The following is a 22,054-nucleotide window of genomic DNA, read 5'->3' on the forward strand; positions in this document are numbered from 1 at the left end:
ACCCCCTACTACATATGAGCTCCTCAAGAGTCTCGACCATGTCTAATTATTCTTTGTACAGCAAGAACATGTAGCTTCTACCACTTTTTAAGTATTTATAGTTTCTACCATATTTTTAAGTGTTCAACAAATACATATATTCTGTATATATATTTGTTGAACACATACACACACACACACACACACACACACATATATATAAATTTACTTTTATTTGCAGCCAAATATATTCCCAACATTTGCAACAACCAAAGTAGAAAAATCAGTATATTGCATATTTAAAAATTATAAATATTAAAACTTTCCTTTTAAAAACATACAGCTCCATATCAAGTAAATAAATCCAAATTACTGAAAGAAGCCATTATAGAAGATTCCTGGAAGATGGCAGAGAAAACCTGCCCTTCGAGAACTGCTCAAGGGAGTCCTGCAGGGTGAAATGAAAGGACACTAGACAGTAACCTGAAGCTATATAAAGAAATAAAGATCACACTAAAGATAAATAAATAGGCAATTATTAAAGCTATTTTTATTGTAATAATGGATTGTAGCTCCACTTTCAGTTTTTTATATAATTTAAGAGACTAATGCATTTAAAATAATTTTTAGTTTATGTATTGGGGCACATAATATATGAACACGTAATTTTGTAACATCAACAACCAAAAAGGTTGGGAAAGGAGCTATAAAGGAACAGAGTTTTTATATGTCACTGAAGTTAAGCTAATCTAAATTCAAATTAGTGTTATAACTTCAGAATGTTAAACGTAATCCCCATGGTAACCACAAAGAAAATAGCTCTAGAATATAAGCAAAAGGAAATGAGAAAGAAATGTAAACATTCCACTACAAAATAATAAACTAAACATAAAAGAAGATGGTAATGCAGGAAATGAGGGACAAAAAAGCTAAAAGGTATAAAGAAAGCAAATAGCAAAATGACAGAAGTCCCTACTTATCAACAATTACTATAAATGTAAATGGATTAACTCTCTAATCAAAAGACAAAGATTGGAAAAATTGATTTTTTAAGTGATTCAACCATCTCCTATCTACAAGAGACTTACTTTGAAGCCAAAGACACAAACATATTGAAAATGAAAGAATGGACAAAGATATTCCTTGCAAATAGTAAGCAAAAGAGATGTCTATACTAACATCACACAAAATAGACTTTGAATCAAAAAAAGTTTATAAGAGAAAAAGAAGGACATTATTTATTAATAAAAGGGTCAATACAGGAAGAAGATATGGCAATTATAAACATGTATGCACCTAATGACAGACTATCAATATATATGAAACAAACACTGACAGAATTAGAATTGAAGGTAGAAATAGACAGTTCTAAAATATTAGTCTTAGACTTCAATACTCAACTCTCAATAATGGACAACAAGCAGACCGAAAATAAGTAAGGAAATAGAGGATTAATGCAATAAAGAAACTAGATCTAACAGACATATACAGACCACTCTACACAACAACAGCATACACATTCTTCTCAAGTCCACATGAAATGTTTTCCAGGGTAGACCAAATTTTAGGCCAAAAACTGAGTCTCAATAGCTTTAAAAAGATACATATGCAAAGTATGTTCCACATACCACAGCAAAATAAAGTTAGAAATAAATATCAGAAAGAAAACTTGAAAATTCACAAATTTGTGGAAAGTAAATGACATACTCTTAACCAACCATTGGATCAAAGAAAAAAATCACAAGGGAAATTATAAAATATTTAGAGAGGAGAGAAAACAAAAATACAACATACCAAAGCTTATGGGACACAGCAAAAGCAGTGCTAAGGGGGAAAATTATAGCTATAAATGCTTACATTAAAAAACAAGAAAGATCTCAAAAAGCAACCTAACTTAAGGAACTAGAAAGTAAAAAACAAACTAAACCCAAAGCTAGCAGAAGGAAGAAAATAAAGTTTAGAGCAGAGATAAATGAAACAGAGAACAGAAAAACAACAGAGAAAATCAATGAAACCAAAAGTTAGTTCTTTGAAAAGATCAACACAATTAACAAACCTTTAGCTATCTGGACTAAGAAATAGAGAAGAATCAAATTTCTAAAATCAGAAATGAAAGTGAGGACATTACTACCAATTGCACAAAAATAAAAAGGATTATAAGAGAGTACTATGAACAATTATATGTGAACAAATTGGATAACCTAGATGAAATAGACAAATTTCTAGAAACACAAAACCTACCAAGACTGAATCATGAAGAAATAGAAAATCTGAATACATCTGTAACTAATAAGAAAATTAAATCAGTAATCAAACAAAATCTCCCAACTGATGGCTTCAATGGTGGATTCTACCAAACATTTGAAGAACTAACACTAACCCTTCTCAAACTATTTCCAAAAAAATTTAAGAGGAGGGACTACTTCCTAGATCATTCCATGAAGCCAGCATTACCCTGATACCAAAGCCAGGTAAAGACACTACAAGGAAAGAAAGCTACCGACAAATATCCCTTCATAACTTTGATGCAAAAATCCTCAACAAAATACTAGCAAACTGAATTCAGCAGCATATTAAAAGGATTATACATGATGACCAAGTGGGATTTATTCCTAGAATGTAAGGATGGTTCAACATACAAATTCGATCAGTGTAATATACCACATTAACAGAATGAAAAAGCCCACATGATCACCTTATTTGATGAAGAAAAAAACGTAACAAATGTCAAGACTCTTCCATGATAAAAACACTCAACAAACTAGTAATAGAAGGAAACTACTTCAACATAACTAAAGCCATATATGAAAAACCCATAGCAAATATCATACTCAGTGGTGAAAGACTGAAAGTTTTTTCACTAAGATCAGGAACGAGGCAAAAGGACACTTGCAATTTCTGTTTAACATAGTACTGGAAGTTCTTGCCAGAGCTACCAGGCAAGAAAATAAATAAATAAATAAAAGGCATCTAAATTAGAAAGAAAGGAGTAAAATTATATCTGTTCACAGATCATATTATATGTAAAAAACCCTAAAGATTCCACAAAAAGCTACTGGAAATGAATTCAGCAAAGTAGCAGGATACAAAACCAACACACAAAAATCAATTGCATCTCTATACATAAACAATGAACAAGCTGAAAAAAACAATTCCATTTACAATAACATCAAAAAGAATAGAATACTTGGGAATTAACTTAACCAAACAGTTGAAGACTTGTACAATAAAAACTACAAAACATTGCTGAATGCAATTAAAGAACACATAAATAAATGGAAACACATTCCATGTTCATGAATCAGAAGACTTAATATTGTTACGATGTCAATACTACCAAAAGCCATTAGCAGATTCAATGCAATCCCTATCAAAATTCCAAGGATGTTTTGGGAAGAAATAGAAAAAATCATCCTAAAATTTATATGGCATTTCAGTGAGCATGAATAGCCAAAACAATCTTGAAAAAGAAGATTAAAGCTGAAGAACTCATGCTTCCTGATTTTAAAACTTACTACAAAACTACCACAGTCAAAACAGTGTTATGCTTGCATAAAGACAGGCATGTAGACCAATGAGATAGAATAGAGAGCCCCAAAATAGACCTTTGCACAGATGGGATTTTGGGCAAGTGTGCAAAGACCATTCAATGGGGAAAGGGCAGACTTTTCAATAAATGGTGCTGGGAAAACTGGATATCCACTTGCAAAGTAATGAAGTTAGACCCTTACCTAACATCATATTCAAAAATTAACTCAAAATGGATCAAAGATTTAAATGTAATACCTAAAGCTATAAAATTCTTAGGAGAAAACATAGGGCAAAACTTCTTGACATTGGATTTGGCAATGATTTCTTGGATATAACACCAAAGGTAAAACAACAACAAAAACAGACAAATTAAACTTGATGAATATTAGAAAATTTTGTGCATCAAAAGACAATATCAACAGGTAAAAAGACAATACACAGAATGGGGGAAAATGTTTACAAATCATATCTCTGATAAGAGATTAATATCCAGAATAAATAGAGACCTCTGAAAACTCAACAACAAAAAACCAAACAACACAATTCAAACATGGGCAAAGGACTTGAACACATATTTCAACAAAGAAGATACACAAATGGTCAATAAGCACAAGAAATGATACTCAACTTCACTAATCATTAGGGAAATGCAAATCAAAACTTCAGTGAGATACTACCTCACACCCATTAGGATGTCTACTATCAAAAAGCAGAAAATAGCAAGTATTGGTAAGGACATGGAGAAACTGGAACCCTTGTGTGCTGTTGGTGGGAATGTGAAAGAGTACAGCCTCTTTGAAAAACAGTATGGTTGTTCCTCAAAAAATTAGAAATAGAATTACCATATTACTGGCAATTCCACCTCTGGGCTTATTCCCAAAATAATTAAAAGCAGCGTCTCAAAGAGATATTTGTACACCCATGTTCATAGCAGCATTATCCACAACAGCTAAAATGTGTTAGGAACTCGAGTAACTAGATAAACAAAGTGTGGTGTATACATACAATGGAATATTATTCAGCCTTAAAAAGTAAGGAAATTCTGACATATGCCACAACATGGATGAATATTGAGGGCATTATGCTAAGGGAAGTAAGGCAGTCAAAAAAGACAAATATTGTATAATTCCACTTACATGAGGTACTGAGAACAGTCAAAATCATAGCGGCAGAAAGTAGAATGGTGGCTTCCAGGGGCTGGGGGAAGGGGACACTGGGGAGTTATTCTTTCATGGGTTTAGGGTTTGAGATTTACAAGATAAAAAGAGTTATGGACATGGGTGATTTGACGGTTGCACAACATTATGAATGTATTTAATACCTCTAAATTGTACACTTAAAATGGTTAGGTGTGGTTAATGGTTAATTTTTAAAGCCATTACATACATAAATTATTAATAAAATAAAATCCAATATTGTGTAAATGGTGAGGGAAAGTATCCCATGCCGATGGTACTGTAAATTAGTTTGATATTTCTATAGTGTGATATCCCAGTATGTAGCAAGAACTATAAAAATTCTTACTTTTTTTCAGTTATTCTGCTTTGGAGAACAAACTCCATGGCAATATCATAAAATTAAAAAAAAAATAATTTATACTAGGATGTTCCGTGCCTCTGTGTATAAATGTGAAAATCTAGAAACAGTCCAGCAGAGGAACTTCAGGAGAGGTAGCAGGAAAATGAAAGGGTAGCATGGCAAGTAAATGGCCAAAAGCTATACATGGAAACATGTAGATAAAAATAATGTTAAGTTAAATAAAACTATGTGCATGATAAAGATTGATATATATTGAGTCAAGAGTCACTTGATTCATTGAGAAATTAGTCATCCTGTTAGACTGAAATCATGTGAACTGCAGCATTGCCAGTAAACAGAATTAAATCCTTAAAAGTCTGTGCCACAGTCTGTAAAATAACGTGGAAGCAAAGCCTGAAGCTACCATAGTAGCAATTTGAATACTTGAAATTCTAGGTCACGGGCATTTGAGCACCTGTGGCAAATTAATAGAAAAATATCTGTTGAAATGTTCTTTTCTTCCACCATCAATTACATGAAATCCTTGCCGCTGAATCCTGCTGCAGTGCCAGTCTATCGACGTGCCATCTAGGCAGAACTTCTAAGCTAATCTTTTCTTGATGTCAATCACATTTGCGTTCAAGGGCTCTTCCTGTACATCTGGTAGTGTTTCAACTGTTTATTCACATTTGTGTACATCTTCTCAGCCTCTGAGTCAATAGGTACATGTTTTTAGTCTTCTAATCTTTAGAAAAGTCATATATGAGATTTCCATGCCACAATGATGTAGAGGAGCACAGAATGAATTCTGAAAAGGCTGCTGGCACAGATAGGAAATCAGCACTCAGTCACTTCAAAGGAGGAAAATAATGTCTACAAACAGCATCTATGCATCATTATCAGTAAGTTTGCTTAAATAATACATTTTGATGAAATAAAACTGGATGCTCTGCCCTTGGATTTAAAGATTTCCTTCCCTTGGCCTTGTTTAAAGCTTTACTTTGGTATCAGCTTTTTTCCCCTTATTTTAGGCACCATGAAAAGACATTTACTCAAATAGGTAGTGGAGCTTTGAACCCTACAGTATTAAGGAAAGGTGATCTTGTTCCATGGATCCCTAAAGCATAAACCCTTCTATCAAAAATGACAAAATACCATGAAGAGAAGTTAAACTCTCTAACAGAGCAGTCCATGGAATGTTCCAAAGAATTTAATGATAATAATAGGTAGCACTTACTGAGAACTTGCTATGGGGCTGGCAGTGTGCTGAGTGTTTTACATGCATTAATTCATTTACCAGTCACTACAACCCTATGAAGTAAGGACTTGTCCCCACTTTACAGATGAGGAAGTTGAAGCACAGAGAGGCAAAGCCCACAGTCTCACAGTTAGAAGCTGACAAAGCTAGAACTGAACCCTGGCAGTCTGTCTCAGGTCCATCCTCTTAAACTATATAGAATCTGTATTATTTTGCCACACACCACACTAGTAACAATGATGATGAAAGGCTGAAATTTTAAAAAATTTATCATTTTAATGATGATTACTGTTAATAGCAATAACTACTATCTTTTGAATATGAAGACACATACTGAGCTAAGCAATTTCATACATTACCCTTATTTAATCTGCATCTCAATTCTGAGATAGGTGCCCATATACTCATTTCTGAAGTGAACTGACAAACACAGAGTTCGTGAATAGCTCAAGTGCTCTGGGTAAGAAATAGTGAACTTTGAGACGAAGATAGGCTAAGTTATACTATGAAAACAAACAGCCCCTAAGATTCTATTCATTACACTGATAATTTTTTTTTTAATTTCAGCCTTTTTGATATAATTGACATAGGAAATCATAAGATATTTAAATAGTACATCAAGATGATTGACATATGTATACATTGTGAAAGGATTTCCCCCTTGAGTTAATTAAAATATCCATCACCTCACATATTTATCCTTTTTTTTTTTTTTTTTTTTTTTTTGGTGAGAACATTTAAATTCTGCTCTCTTAGCAAATTTCAAATATATAATACCGTTGACCCTTGAACAACATGGGTTTGAATGTTCAGGTCCACTTATATCATGGATTAGTTTTCAATAAATATGTACTACAGTACTACACAATCAGGAGTTGGTTGAGTCCTCAGATGGGGAATCACATATATATCAGGAGTTGGTTGAGTCCTCAGATGGGGAATCACATATATAGAGGGCCAACTGTATAAAGTTCTACGCAGATTTTCGACTGCATAGAGTCAGTGCCCCTAACCCCAGAGTTCTTCAAGGGTCAACTGTATAGTGTTATCACTTACAGTCACCATGCTTTACATTAGATCCTCAGAGCTTACTCATCTCACAGCTGAAGGTTTGAAGCCTTTTACCAACCTCTTCCCATTCCCCTTCACCCCCACACACCTGGGCCCTCACAATCACTTTTCTACTCTATCAGTTAGACCTTTTATTAGATTCCATATATAAGTGACACATGCAGTATTTGTCTTTCTTTGTCTACCTTATTTCCCTTAGCATAGTGCCCTCAAGATCCATTCGTGTTGTCACAAATGGCATGACCTCCCTCTTTCTTATGGCCAAATAAGATCCCATTGTGTGTGTGTTTGTGTATACACATATATATATATATACACACGAACACATATATACATACACATATCAACATCTTTATCCGTTTATCTGTTAACAGACACATATATTGTTTACATATTTTGTCTATTGTGAATATTATTGCAATGAACATGTGGTTTCAGATATCTCTTTGATATTCTGTTTTTATTTCCTCTGGATATATACCTAGAAGTGGAATTGCTGGATCATATGGCAGTTTTATTTTTAGTTTTATGAGGAACCTCCATACTGCTTTTCATAGCGGCTGCACCAATTTACATTCCCACCAACAGTGAATAAGTGTTCCTTTTCTCCATATACTTACCAACACTCATCTCTTTTCTGTTTGATGATAGGTATTCTAACAATACCTCATTGTGGTTTTGGTTTGCATTTCCCTGTTGGCCATATGTATGTCTTCTTTAGAAAGAAATCTATTCAGTTCCTCTACCCATTTTTAATCAAATTATTTGTTTTTTGGATATTAACCCTTTAACAGATACACAATTTGCAAATATTTTCTCCCATTCAGTAAACTGCCTTTTCATTTGTTGATGGTATCCTTTACTGTGCAGAAGATTTTTAGTTTGATATAGTCCAACTTGTTTATTTTTGCTTTTGTTGCTTTTGCTTTTGGTGTCCAATCCAAAAAATCACTGGCAAGACCAATGTCAGGAGCTTACCGCTTATATTTTCTACTAAGAATTTTATGGATTCAGGTCTTATGTTCAAGCCTTTAATCCATTTTACTTGATTTTTATGTATGTGGTCTAAGACAGGGACCCAGTTTCATTCTTTTGCATGTGGCTGTCCAGTTTTCCCAACATTATTTATTGAAAAAAAAACTACCCTTTCCCCATCATATATTCTTGGCACCATTGTGGTAAATTAATTGACTTTACATTCATGGGTTGATTTCTGAGCTCTCTATTCTGTTCCAGTGATCAATGTGTTTGTTTTCATGCCAATACTGTACTGTTTTGATTACTATAGCTTTGTAATGTAGTTTGAAATCAAGCCATGTAATGCCTCAGGCTTTGTTCCTCTTTCTCAGGATTGCTTTGGCTATTAAAGGTCTTTAGTGGTTACATAAAAATTTTAGGAATTTTTTTTCTATTTATGTGAAAAGTGCCATTGAAATTTTGAGGGACTGCATTGAATCTGTAGATTGCTTTGCAAAGAATAAGCGTTTTAACAATACTAATTCTTCTAATCCATGAGTAAAGAATATCTTTTCATTTGTGTCTTCTTCAATTTCTTTCATCAATGTCTTATAGTTTTCTGAGAACAGGTATTTAACTCCTTGGTTATATTTATTCCTAGGTATTCTGTCCTTTTTTATGCAATTGTAAATGGGATTGTTTTCTTATTTTCTTTTTCTGATAGCTCCCTATAGTTCCTTATTAGTGTGTAGAGATGCAACTGATTTTTGTATATTTATCTCTTATTACAGTCTTTGGCTTATTGTCTGATATCAGTCTATATTGTCTGATATCAGTATTGCTACTTCTGCTTTCTTTTGGTTTACATTTACATGAGGCATATTTTTCTACCTCTTCACTTTCACTCTATTAAAGCTAAATTGAATCTCTTTTAGGCAGCATATAGTTGGGTCTTGTTCTTTTTGTTTTGTTTTGTTGTTTATCCATTCAGCCACTGTAGGTATTTTAATTGGAAAGTTTAGTCCATTTATATTTAAAGTAATTATTCATAGGTATACTTATTGCCATTTTGTGAATTGTTTTCCGGCTATTTTGTAATTCTTTTGTTTCTTTCTTCTTCTTTTGTTCTCTTCCTTGTGATCTGATGATTCTCAGTAATGTTATGCTTAGAATCATTTTCTTTATCTTCTATGTATCTACTACAGGTTTTTGCTTTGTGGTTACAGTGAGGCTTACATAAAGCATCTTATATTTATAACAGTCTATTTTAAACTCATAACAGCTTAACTTCGAACACATACTAAAGCTTTACATTTTTACTCTCTCCCCCCACCCACATTTTATTTTTGATGTCACAATTTGTATCTTTTTACCTTGTATACACATTAATCAATTTTTGTAGTTATAGTTATTTTACTACTTTTGTCTTTTAACCTTCATAATGGATTTATAAGTGATTTGCCCACCACCAATTACAACACTAGAGTATTCTGAATTTAACTATATATTTACCTTTACCAGTGAGATTTATACTTTCTTAAGTTTTCCTGTCACTAATTAGCATCTTCTAATTTCATCTTGAAGAAATCCCTTCAACACTTCTAGTAAGGCTGGTCTAGTGATGATGAACCCTTCCAGCTTTTGCCTGTCCAGAAACTCTATCTCTCCTTCAATTATGAAGGACAACTTTACCAAGTAGTATAGTCTTGGTTGACAGGTTTTTTTCTTCCCAAAGTTTGAATATATCATTCTACTCCTTCTGGCTTGTGAAGTTTCTGCTGAAAAATCTGCCTTTAATCTTATTGGGGTTCCCTTGTACATAACAAGCTGGTTTTTTCTTGCTGCTTTTAAGATTATCTCTTTGGCTTTAACTTTTGACAGTGTGATTATAACGTGTCCCAGTGTGGGTCTCTTTAGATTCTTCTTCTACAGAGCAGCTCTCTGGGATTCTTGTAACTGGATGTCTGTTTCTTTCCCCAGGTTAGGGAAGTTTTCAGCCATTATTTGTTTGAATAAGCTTTCTGCCCTTTTCTCTCTTCCTTCTCTTTCTGGAACTGCTATAATGCAAACATTGGTCCTCTTGATAGTGCCCCATAAGTCCTTTAAGCTGTCTTCACTCTTTTTCATTCTTTTTTCTTTTTGCTGCTCTGACTGGATAAATTCCAGTGCCCTGTTTTCAAGTTCACTGATCCCTTTTTCTGCTTGATCTTGTCTGCTATTGAACCCCTCATAGAAATTTTTAGTGGAGTTATTGTATTCTTCAGCTCTGTGATTTGTTTGGCATTTTCTTACATTTTCTATCTCTGTAGAAATTCTCACTTTATTCATGCATTGTTCTCCTGACCTCAGTGAGGGTCTTCATGACCATTGTTTTCAACTCTGAATACCATAGAGAGCCAAGAGGGACTAAGGGAAGACAAAAGGTAGATGGGAATCATGAGGGGACTGAGACTGGGCACCATAAGAAGATAGGAAAAACAAAATAAAGGATGGTAAAATTACACAAATAACTATGCAGCCATTAAACACTATATTTTGATGAATATTTAATGACACAAGAAAACGGTTAAAACATGTTTCAAAAGTGTGCATATACTCTAACCCCAACAGTATATATGCAAACTTACGCAGCAAAAAATGACTCAAAAAACAGATGAAAAGGTAAAAGTTTTTTTATCCTCTGAACCTGAATATAAAGTGTAAGCTTTAATATTGCCTTATTCCCCTCTTTTTTTTACTTCTTTCTCCCAATATACCTTTCTAAATTGTCTTAAACTGATTAACAACGATGAGTTAAGCAGAGAGATTTTTCAAAGGATTAGATTATGCTGCTGAGTTTTGAGGAATTAATGGGTGTTCCTCCATTCATTTTACATAGTTTCAATTAATAATCTGGCTTAAGAAATTGGGAAATTCAACTTTTCTTTCAAAGAGAGAATATATTTTGAGTAAACTAGGAGAGCTAGGGCAGGGACAAGAAGCATTACCAAGGACTTAGCATTCACACAAAATTCCACAAAAACAGGCTGAATTCTTGTCAAATGTCGTGAAGAAAATAGGTGATGATATGGAATAAGTCCCTTTAAGGCAGAAGGGTGGGAGTGAAGGGCTGAAGAGCAGCTCGAGTATAATATTTAGTTGATGTAAAATACTTTCATCTGGTACTTTGAAGTAGACAGATTTTTTTTTTTTTTTTTTTACCACGAAGTATAAACAGGACATTAGTAAAATGGCATTTTATAAACATCTGGATAATGTGTTCCTAAGGCCTAGGCCTGAAGATTCAGGAATCAGCCAGCAATAATTCCAAATCTATCACTGATTAAAACACTTTTCAAACATCAAATCTCTGGTACTTGCTATGGTTTCAGACTGCACTGGAACATTCCATATATTTTAATCAATTTCATAAACACTACATTGAGGTATGTAGCCTTAAATTTATAGTTTTAATTTTAAAGGTAAGGGTAACTAAAACCATCGAAAAGTAGATGGAAGTTACTCTAAAAAAATTAGTAATCAAACAGAAACTATTATTTCTACCTTTAGAACTATAATTAAACTTCTATGAGAAATTAGTATCTATTAGTCTTTTAAATCACAAAAAAGTCATCAAATAGCTAATAAATTTCCCATAATCTTCCCTCTTTTCATGTAACTTCTGCTGTTAAATAAAAAGATAGATGTAATTTTTAAAGTTATTTTCCTAGTTGTCTTACAAGAATATTATATAACCTAATAGGTCTCATTTGCTGGGAAATTTTCCTAAGCAACCTGGTGTAATGTCTTAAAACCACCAACAGATTTGCTGAGCTTGTAACAGCCTTCTGCTTTTATTAAAAATAAATAATTCACCAAACCTGTGACTAAGCACAATCATTAATTACCAGAATTTAAACATTTGGCTACCAGGTTGACTTTGGCAACCAAAATTTTCTAGCTCACTAAAGGGAGTAAAAAGAGCTCATGGGTTAAATTAACTCATTCTGGCCACTTGATCATGTAATTAGTATTATTAATAATATAACATATTATAATAATACAATATGAGAAATATTATTAATAAGTCATTTCACAAAACGTCTTGGGTACTCAGCTAAGCCAAATTCTGTGCTAAGGCAAAAGAGATAGGCTACAACTGGATTCATGTCCTCTAAAGAAAAAAAAAAATTTCACATTTTTGCAAAAGATCGTTGAGCATTTATTTCCCAGACTAACCTGAATGCCACCCTCAGGCTCTCTACTTCACCCTCTAGGACAGGCATTGTTTATATATTTATCTCTATATGTCTAGCATTTAGTATGCACTGCAATGCACAGTAGGCTTTTAATAAATGTTTGATGGATAAATGAATGAAAAAATATACATTATTATATCCATGATTATGTCCCTTACTAGGGGATGATGAGTTTACTACTGACAACTTGAGTTTAGGAAAAACTTAACCTCTCCTCATCTGTACTCTAACTGTTCTCAAACCCCATGGGTCTATTTAAAATCAGTATCATCTGAACTTCTAACTAAGTCTGACAAACAATCAGTCACACAGCAACTCTAGAGAAAGTGCAGCTGAAGAGGCAAGGGCATGTTGCAACCCCTCAAGAGTCAAAAGAACTGAAGTTGAGTGGAATAGGAATTCAATAAATGGCCACCCCCCACAGGGCAGCATATCGACCACACACCTGCTGGGTTCCTCTCAGAGGCACTTGTTAAGGAAAGGGATACCTGGGTATCTCAGCACATCACCCATGTGCTGCTCAAAGCTAAGTCAGATCTAGCAGAGCCTCCTTCTCTGCTCCTTTCCCCAAAGATAGACCTAGCTTGCCATGGTGGCTTACTCTCAACACCTGCTCCGGACAGACTCACAGCGTTTTGCTGAGTGAGACAGCGAGCATTTTGAAGCATTCGAACTGGATAGAGCTCAGCTGTCACTCAGGGAACTGTTGATTCCATGTTGAATCCTGGAGAGGCAGGGTCAACGTATGAACCAGAGCAACCAGAGTCAAATCCAGCTTCGACACTAACTAACGGTATGACCTAGAGTAGCTTTCACAAGCAGGTTCAGCCTCAGATTTCTCATCTGTGAAATGGAGGCAATATCTAGCTCAGAGTGTTATTAAGTCTTCAGAATAGCTATACAAAATTCCTGGCCCACTGTAATTTAAAATGGCAGCCATCATTATCATTCTACTTTTTGGAGCCACTTGCCTTTCTACATATCCAGAGGCCCAAAGCCCGTACATTCCACACAAGCTTTGCACTCATGCCTTCCTCCATGGATCCTACTCCTTGGCAGTGCTCCAATTGTTAGTATTTTATTGCATTGCTGTTAGCATCAACAATAACATCTAACATTTGCACTGTCACTTAGAATTTGCTAAGCAGGAAGCAGGTCCTCATAAATTTTTTTTACTTTTCACAACAATCATATAAGGTAGGTATTGTTACTCCAATTTTTTTAAATGGAGAAATTCTGGCTCAAAGTTAAGTAATTTGCTCAATATCACACAACTAGTAGTTAAAGGAAGTGAAATTTGAACCACGATTTTGCCAATACCTATATTTATGAGGAAGACACGCTACCTCTCACTCCCCATTCTATGCCTCATCCCTCACCCTGTCGCTCCAGTTAGCTATTGGTGCTCATTTCCTTATGTTTGAAAATACAGAGAGGACAGGTAGATCTAGGATACAGTTTTAAATATTTCTGAAATAAGAATATTTACCCAAAATTCATTTAACAAATATTTATTGAGGCACTCCTCTGGGTTTAGATGATAAAACAGCAAATGTGATATTTTGTTATCAAAAAACCCTTTTGGGTTTCTTACGGTCCATAACTCTGCATTGTTTCATCTTTCAAATCATGGAACACTAGCTGTTTTGGATACTGCTGCTCAGACCAAAACTCTGTCCCACGATTCCTGTAACCTTTACACACACAGACCTGCGCCTTTAGAGTCCTGATGAGTGCAGTTAATCAAAGTTTCTGAAGTTTCTGTGGTCTGCAGCCTCCTTCTCTCCTGCTGAGAGGAAAAGAAAAGCTTTGGGTGGGGTCATACATAAAGTCTCAAAGAACTTTCAGGAAATCAGGGAACCACAGATGGCAATATCTTCCATCTTCTCCAACTGAGAGAATATGGTTGGCCCTGGAACATGGAGACTAGTGCAGGTAGACCCACTAGGTCCTTTGATGGGCTTGACTGGGGGCAAGGCACTCTGGGGCTCCAGCTCTAGAACAAGCTGGTTAAGAAATAGGAGGGGAAAGGTACCCACCTCCTCCAATGCTTTCTCTTGGCACAAGCCATCCTTTCCCTCACATTTCTCAATATTATCCCTCTTGCAGCTATCCCCACAAATGCCTGGTGTGTGTCCAGGCAAAAGTAATACTGGCTACTACCAGTTACAGCCAGTTACTATATGACCTGTTATCCTGAAGACCGATAACAATTATGCATACGATTACGATGTGTAAAATACAATTTGTTATTCATTTTATTTGATGCCAACACTAAAAACATTCATGAGTTCTCAGCGTTCAAGGTTTGTTGCTTATGCAGCATGATCATCTGCTTACTACTTTAAAAGCCATTAAGTAACTTTCCAACCAAGACCATCCATCCTCCATGGAATTCCTTGGCAATTCTGTCAGTGAGACATTTTGGTATGCAGCTGCTCACCTGAGAAGAGCCTACCGAAGCTGTAAGCAAGCATTAAAAGCAGAAAACAACTCCATGGGCTGGAATGAAAGGCCTCTCTGAAACATTCAACAAAATAGCATTTTATTCATTTACAAATAAACACATATAATCAGTACCTTCTTGACTATGAGAAACCGGGGAATTCCTTTTCCTCTCCCACATTTCCTGCCATGTAGAAAAGAAACAAACTTCACCATCCAGTCTCAATTCTTCTTCCTTTAACCCTCAACCATCAATATGCATCTCCTTCTACCTAACTTTCCTATCTCTGTTGCCTCTACCACCCCCTGCCCCGTGAACAGAGACCTCGTCCAGTGTTAGCCTTCAGATTTTTGCACTCATTTTACACTCTTTCTACATTCTTCTTCCTTGGAAATTTCATCCCCTCCCACATATTCAATTATCAGAGCTATTTAGAGGCCTGATTCCCACTTCAAGTCTATATCTCCAACTCTGACCACTCTTCCAGGCTCCTAACATTGGTTTCTAATCACCTGACATCTCCGTCTGGATTGGACCCTAAACCAAAAGCGTCATCCTTCCCCTGTTCCAAACATGTTTCCTTTATATTCCTATAACTGCCATTGGCTTGAACTCCTAGAAAGTAAACTCCTATTCATTTTCCCCTCCATCTCTAAGTTGGCTAGGATTAGATTCTACTGTAAGTAACAGAATCTCAAATTTTCAGTGGCTTCAATAAGATAGTTTAATCCTCTCTCATGTGGAAGTCTGGTGGAATTAGTCTAGGGCTGATATGACAATTGTGGCCTGTGAAGTCTTCTGGGACTCAGACTCCTTCTAGTTTACCTCTCCACTATTCCTAGGATCCAAATGAGCATCTAGACCTACCAAGATGGCAGATGATCTAAGTAGCAGAATAGAAGAAGCAATGGAAAAAAAGGATGTGTGCCAGCCATCTTTTAGGCATACTACTGCATGATACTTCTGGCCAGAACATAGTCACACAGCCCCACCTAGCCACAAGGAAAGATGGGAAAGATATAGTCTTTGTTTTAGATGGCCATGTTTAGAGCTAAAAACTGAAAGGGGAAAGAACAGGTACTCAGGTGTGACTAGTAGGGTCTGACACCATTCTCCATGACTGATTGTGCTAAGCTTTCACATCTTATCTCTGCAACGAAGCCAGCATCAGCACTGCTATCAGAATAGAATTTCCAATTCTAAACTTTAATCATATCACCTAGTCAAAAATTTTCAATGGCTCTCCAATGTTTGCTACCATATATTGAGAGCCAAAGATTTACATAGATTAGGACCAATCTTCACCAAAAAAAAAAAAAAACTCAAACACACACAGAAAACCAAAAAACCAATATTACTGTCCTCATTTTAAAGATGAGGGAACTGAGACTCAGAAAGGTTAAGTAACACGAGCATAGTCCCATATTTATGAGCAGAAGGGATCTGAAGACATGTGTGACCCCAAAGTACACTGTTTCTCTGCATCCTCCATCCCTACCCCCCACCCCATAACACACCAATAGTCATCATACAAGCTCTACTTCTAAAACTTTGCTCTGCTGTTACTTCACACCTAATGTCCATATCCTCCAGCCCTGTTGAGATCTATCACATATTGACATTTAAACCATCTTCCATGAGAGGTTAAAATACTCTCTCCTTCATGAAAACTTCTCTGATTTTTTTGCCTTCCTCTCTCTACTCAATTACCTAACAACCAGAAGTACTTTTCCCCTGAATGCTCACAATATTTTGCTCGTATTTCCTTTAAAGTCTTAATCATATCCTATCTTATATCATGGTGGGCTATATCCCAGCCTGCCCTCCCTCGAGGCTTCTTAGTCTCAGAGTGCTGGACCAGAGTGTTTGTCATGTACATCCCCAGTGTGGGTAGCACTGGGTACCAGGCATTCTGGGTAATCATCTAATTTTTGTAAAGTAAATACATCTGAATTTAAACATATCAAATTTTCTTAAGAATAAGCACACCTGTTTAAGATGTATCTCCATACACTGTTGAGCACGTTCTCTGCAACAACTCTGATGCCAGAATTAGCAAAGGGAAGTGAGACTGTGAAGAATTTACCACATCCCAGTGATATCCTTGTCACGCCCTTATGTCTTCAGGGTCACAATATACTAATTGGGAAGTAGAAGATCTTGTAAGCTTAGTGACCTAAACAACCTTCCTCAATCCCTGTTGTTTTTCCTCCTTCTGTTCAAATTTTGTCCTCTCAGCTCTGTCCCCATTCCGTTAACTTCTTGCCCTTTTATTGTTCTTCTCAGTTTTCTGCTTAGTGTTAGTCATAATATTCTGAATTACTGGTAGAAAGCAGAGCACTTTCTTAGACAACTGGCTGTGCAATTTTGATCCCAAATGGAGTATTTGTTTGGTTTCTATTTTCTACACTCTAAGATGCTCATGCTGGCTTAGAATTCAATCTAGGCAAGTTTTATGACACAGCACCAACAAAAGTATCACAGCCTTATTCATTTGTCTATCACTAATGCAAAGCCCAATGTCTAATGGATAGGTGGATTTTAATAACTGCTTAACCAAGAGTGAATAAATGAATGAGTCTAGAAAAGACACTGCTTTATTTCTGACCCCTTCCCCACTATATTTCAAAGAATTAAAATGACATCACGAAATCAAAATCCAAATTTTTTAAATTCAAAATAAACCAGCGTGTATTACCAGGAAATCTCACGTTGAAAATCCATTTGCTAGTTTTGAAAATAAGCACTACAGCTTATTTCAGTACAATAGAGAGTCTATGAATGCCGCCTAAAGCTAAGCTTCTGCAAAGGAAAAAAGGAATAAGGAATTTTCCTTTAGAATTTTACGTTAAGTGTCCAGAGCCCTGAGACTTATCCCTACCTCCTATCTATTCAGCCAAGAGCTTAATTCTACCCTGGAGTGAAAGGAGACCCAAGATAACTATCCCAGCAGATCTACCCTATGAACTGGAGGAGCTCCTACAGGCTGAACACATTTGCACACCCCACGTTTACTGGCTCCAACCCTTCCCACTGCTCAATACCAATAAATGCCTAGAAAAAGCTACCTTCACACCCTCTGTGCCCTGGCAAGAAAAGGAACTGCTACTGGGCCAAGGAGCGTTAGGGAATCTGAAAAGGTATTCAAATGCACTGAGTGAACCATCCAAAGGATTGATTTTACAGCAAGCACATGAAAAAATCACTGATATGAATAAAGAGCAGTCCCCACAGCTTTGAAGCAGTGGCCAGTATCCTCTCCGTGCAGTAATAGCTAAGCCTTCCACCTGGGGAATTGCCTGTATCAGAAATATGCTATTCTTGGTGATGTTTTTTTCTGCTGACTGTCTCCTCAGTGTTGGTATCACTCCCCTGGTGTCTTAGAGAATATGCTGAACTATTGTAATCCACTGCATGATCATCTAACACACTGTAAAAGTTCTGAATGTGCCCTCAGGAGAGCATCAGGGTCAGAGTGGCAGCGGCAACATATGTAGGCCCTCAGTGTGCTCAGTGTCTCTGAAAGAGTTAATAGGCCTCTCCATGTTCCTAGGGGAACTATTTGGTACTAGATCAGATGCAGACCTAAAAAGTATTGATCTAGTTGACAGAAAGCCTCTGAGAATCTAATTTAAATTGTTTTGGAGAACAATTTGGTAATCTCTATCAAAATTAAAAATCCGTATTTTTCAATCCAGAATTTCCAGATATTAGTAATTGCCATACACAAATAAGTACACAAAGATGCATGTACTTTAATTTTAATTGCAAGACTGTAACAATGAAAAACTAGAAATAATAAGCATGTCCATAAACAGGGAGATGGTTAAATAAACTATAGAAGATAGTATATCATGCAATGAAATAATCTGTAGGAGTTAAAAACAAGGAGGGAGAAATTCTACTTCTGGGTATAATGAGTTATTCATAGCAGGCTACGTTTCCCACTATAAACAATAAGAAAAATCAAATAAATTACAAAAATCATATATTTAAAGATATTAGAGCATTACTGAAGCAAAGAGAACTGAAAAAGTAAAATTCCAGAAAGAAAGAAAGGTTTCAGAGGTGACCTCAGTTTAAGCAGCTACCCATGGGGGTCATTTGCCACTCCTGAGCTGGCTCACTCTAGAGGGTCTAGAGGATAGACTCAGGGTAGGCCCAAGCAGAGGACAGCTACTAGGACAGAGAAACCATCAGATCCTCTGGCAGTCATTTGGACTTCAGTGACAAAACTGGAGATGTGAGGGGCCGTGACCACAGAGTTGGTCTCCCCATCAAGTTATTTGTCAAATTCTGAATTTGCACAGGGCATAAAAGTAGCCAGTTAAGCCAAAATATCTCAAATGCATACCAGAAATTCTGCATTCTCTCAGAGCTAAGGAGTCAAAGGTCTACCAGTGTTTTGACTGAAAGTCCTAGGGGGCCATGCTTAAAAACAGAGAGAACCGGAAGTAGTCTGAGTCTTAACAAAATTGCAATCTATCCTGATGAAACTTAGTCTGTGGTTGAATTAAGGAGATCAGTCCCTCAACTTGATCTGTCTAGCAGAGGAAAGGTAAATCTATGAAGCCTCTATAGCTTTTTATAAAAACGTCTGGCATTCATACAAAAATTATTAGGCATACAAAGAGAAAAACATAAATGACAAGAGAAAAGAAAGCAAAAATAAAAGCAATAAAGTAGTACTACATGTATTGATATAAAAATATTTCTAGGGACTTGCCTGGTGGTGCAGTGGTTAAGAATCCACCTGCCAATGCAGGGGACACGGCTTGAAGCCCTGGTCCAGGAAGATCCCACATGCCACGGAGCAACTAAGCCCGTGCACCACAACTGTTGAGCCTGCGCCCTAGAGCCCGTGAACCACAACTGCTGAGCCCGCGTGCCACAACTACTGAAGCTCATGCACCTAGAGCCCGTGTTCCACAACAAGAGAAGCCACCGCAATGAGAAGCCCACGCACTGCAACGGAGAGTAGCCCCCACTGGCCACAACTAGAGAAAGCCCACGTGCAGCAACGAAGACCCAACGCAGCCAAAAATTAATTAATTAATTAATTAATTTTTAAAAATATTTCTAAATACAAAACTAAACAGTTACAACATCTGGAAAATTAGTGAGCCAGCAACCTATTTGCCTTGACAGGATGAAAGGAAAGAAGCTGGTAGAAGGAGTAGAAAGAGTGGGAGATCTCTCCTTAACTAACTACCCTAGCAATGGTGATTTTAACATTTTCTTTTAAACTTATTTATTTATTTATTTATTTATGACTGCGTTGGGTCTTCACTGCTGCGCGCGGGCTTTCTCTAGCTGTGGTGAGCAGGGGCTACTCTTCGTTGCGGTGTGCAGGCTTCTCATTGCAGTGGCTTCTCTTGTTGTGGAGCACGGGCTCAAGGCACGTGGGCTTCAGTAGTTGTGGCACGCGGGCTCTGGAGCACGGGCTCAATAGTTCTGGCACACGGGCTTAGTTGCTCTGCGGCATGTGGGATCTTCCCGGACCAGGGCTTGAACCCGTGTCTCCTGCATTGGCGGTCGGATTCTTAACCACTGCACCACCAGGGAAGTCCGCAATGGTGATTTTAATCATACTCATTTGTTAATACAATTTTGCATTAGTGATTTTCATTTGGGTCAGAAAAAAAGAGTAACATTCAGGATGTTTGACCCTACTGTGCAAGTAACTCAGAAGTTAAGTAATTGGAAACAAAGGGTAAACTCAAAGCAGGTAGAAGATGGTCTGATAAAAGCAAACATAAGCACATGTACCAATCTTGATGAGGTCTGCCACAAGCTAGAGAAAACTAATAATCCAAGAGGAATACTCAAAATTAAAATCTGGGGGAAAGTGTACAGAAGGATATCTAGTAAGGCTTGGATTCCCCCCAAAAGTATGAATATCTCCCTCCCTTGTGTTCTCACAAGACTTCATATTTCTCTAAGTACATGCTTCCTTGAGATATAATGTTCATGTTCACATCTTTTCTGCACTCAAAACTGATGCCCCAGGGCTTCCCTGGTGGCACAGTGGTTAAGAATGCGCCTGCCAATGCAGGGGACACGGGTTCGAGCCCTGGTCTGGGAAGATCCCACATGCCATGGAGCAACTAAGTCCGTGCGCCACAACTACTGAGCCTGTGCTCTAGAGCCCGCGTGCCTAGAGCCCGTGCTCCACAACGAGAGAAGACACCGCAATGAAGCCCACGCACCGCAACGAAGAGTAGCCCCTGCTCCCCGCAACTAGAGAAAGCCCGCACGCAGCAATGAAGACCCAGTGCAGCCAAAAATAAACAAATAAATAAATAAATTTATTAAAGAAACAAACAAATAAAGAAAAAAAACTGATGCCCCAGAGGACAGATAGTGTGTCAGGTGGATCTCAGTATCCTGCCTCACTTCTAGCAGAGTGTCCATACATGGTCGGTTCTCTACACTTGTTTATGATCTAAACCAAAATGAAGAGACCTCTGATCGTAGCGCTTTGCAAGAAAACATTCACTCCACGGGGCACCATTCACTGAAACCATCAAACCATTAATTATGAATTGAGTATCTACTGTCTGCTTGGCATTAGGCTAAGTTCACACTCCCACAGCATAAGAATTGCCACGACTCACCTCTTCCCAGTCTGCTTTCCGATCAGCTTCGCTTTCCCTTTCCTCCTAAAGATACTAAATGGGTCAGTGATCTGGAGTTATGAAAAACACAGGCACAGCAAGAGTAACAAGGAGGCAAAGTGTGAGGAATGCTTCCCAGTGGAGGACGAGTATACAGGAAGCATGAGTAAATATTTATCGACTACCTGACCAACAAAAAGTCTGTTCTGGCTAAAATGAATTCAGTAGTTTGTAAATGGACAAGTGAAAAATGCTGTGCTACCAAAGTATTCCATGCTTATTACTCCAGTCAGGGAAGTTTTTTCATTTTTCGTTTTGATAGCTGACCAATAACCCAGTGAAAATTTTCCCCTGATTGTGCATCCTTATCTGAGGGAAATGATTGCTTAAGGGCAAACAAAGCTCATCCGAAAATCTTCTGTTCAAAGCAGATGCCACA

The 22,054-nt window shown here is 36.8% G+C and overlaps 1 protein-coding gene and 1 long non-coding RNA gene across 3 annotated transcripts in view; both read right to left on the minus strand.

The window, feature by feature from the left end:
• CPQ (carboxypeptidase Q) overlaps window positions 1-22,054 on the minus strand; it is a 505,020-nt gene that overhangs the window by 283,889 nt on the left and 199,077 nt on the right. The gene's annotated exons all lie outside the window — the stretch shown is intronic.
• Window positions 14,263-21,694, minus strand: LOC132351915 (uncharacterized). Its single transcript, XR_009498518.1, has 3 exons — window positions 21,616-21,694; window positions 15,133-15,181; window positions 14,263-14,341 (listed from the first exon to the last, which is right to left on the minus strand). It is a non-coding gene; the product is annotated as an uncharacterized LOC132351915 (long non-coding RNA).

This window comes from Balaenoptera ricei, chromosome 17, assembly GCF_028023285.1.
Source record: "Balaenoptera ricei isolate mBalRic1 chromosome 17, mBalRic1.hap2, whole genome shotgun sequence".
Taxonomy (NCBI): Eukaryota; Metazoa; Chordata; class Mammalia; order Artiodactyla; family Balaenopteridae; genus Balaenoptera; species Balaenoptera ricei.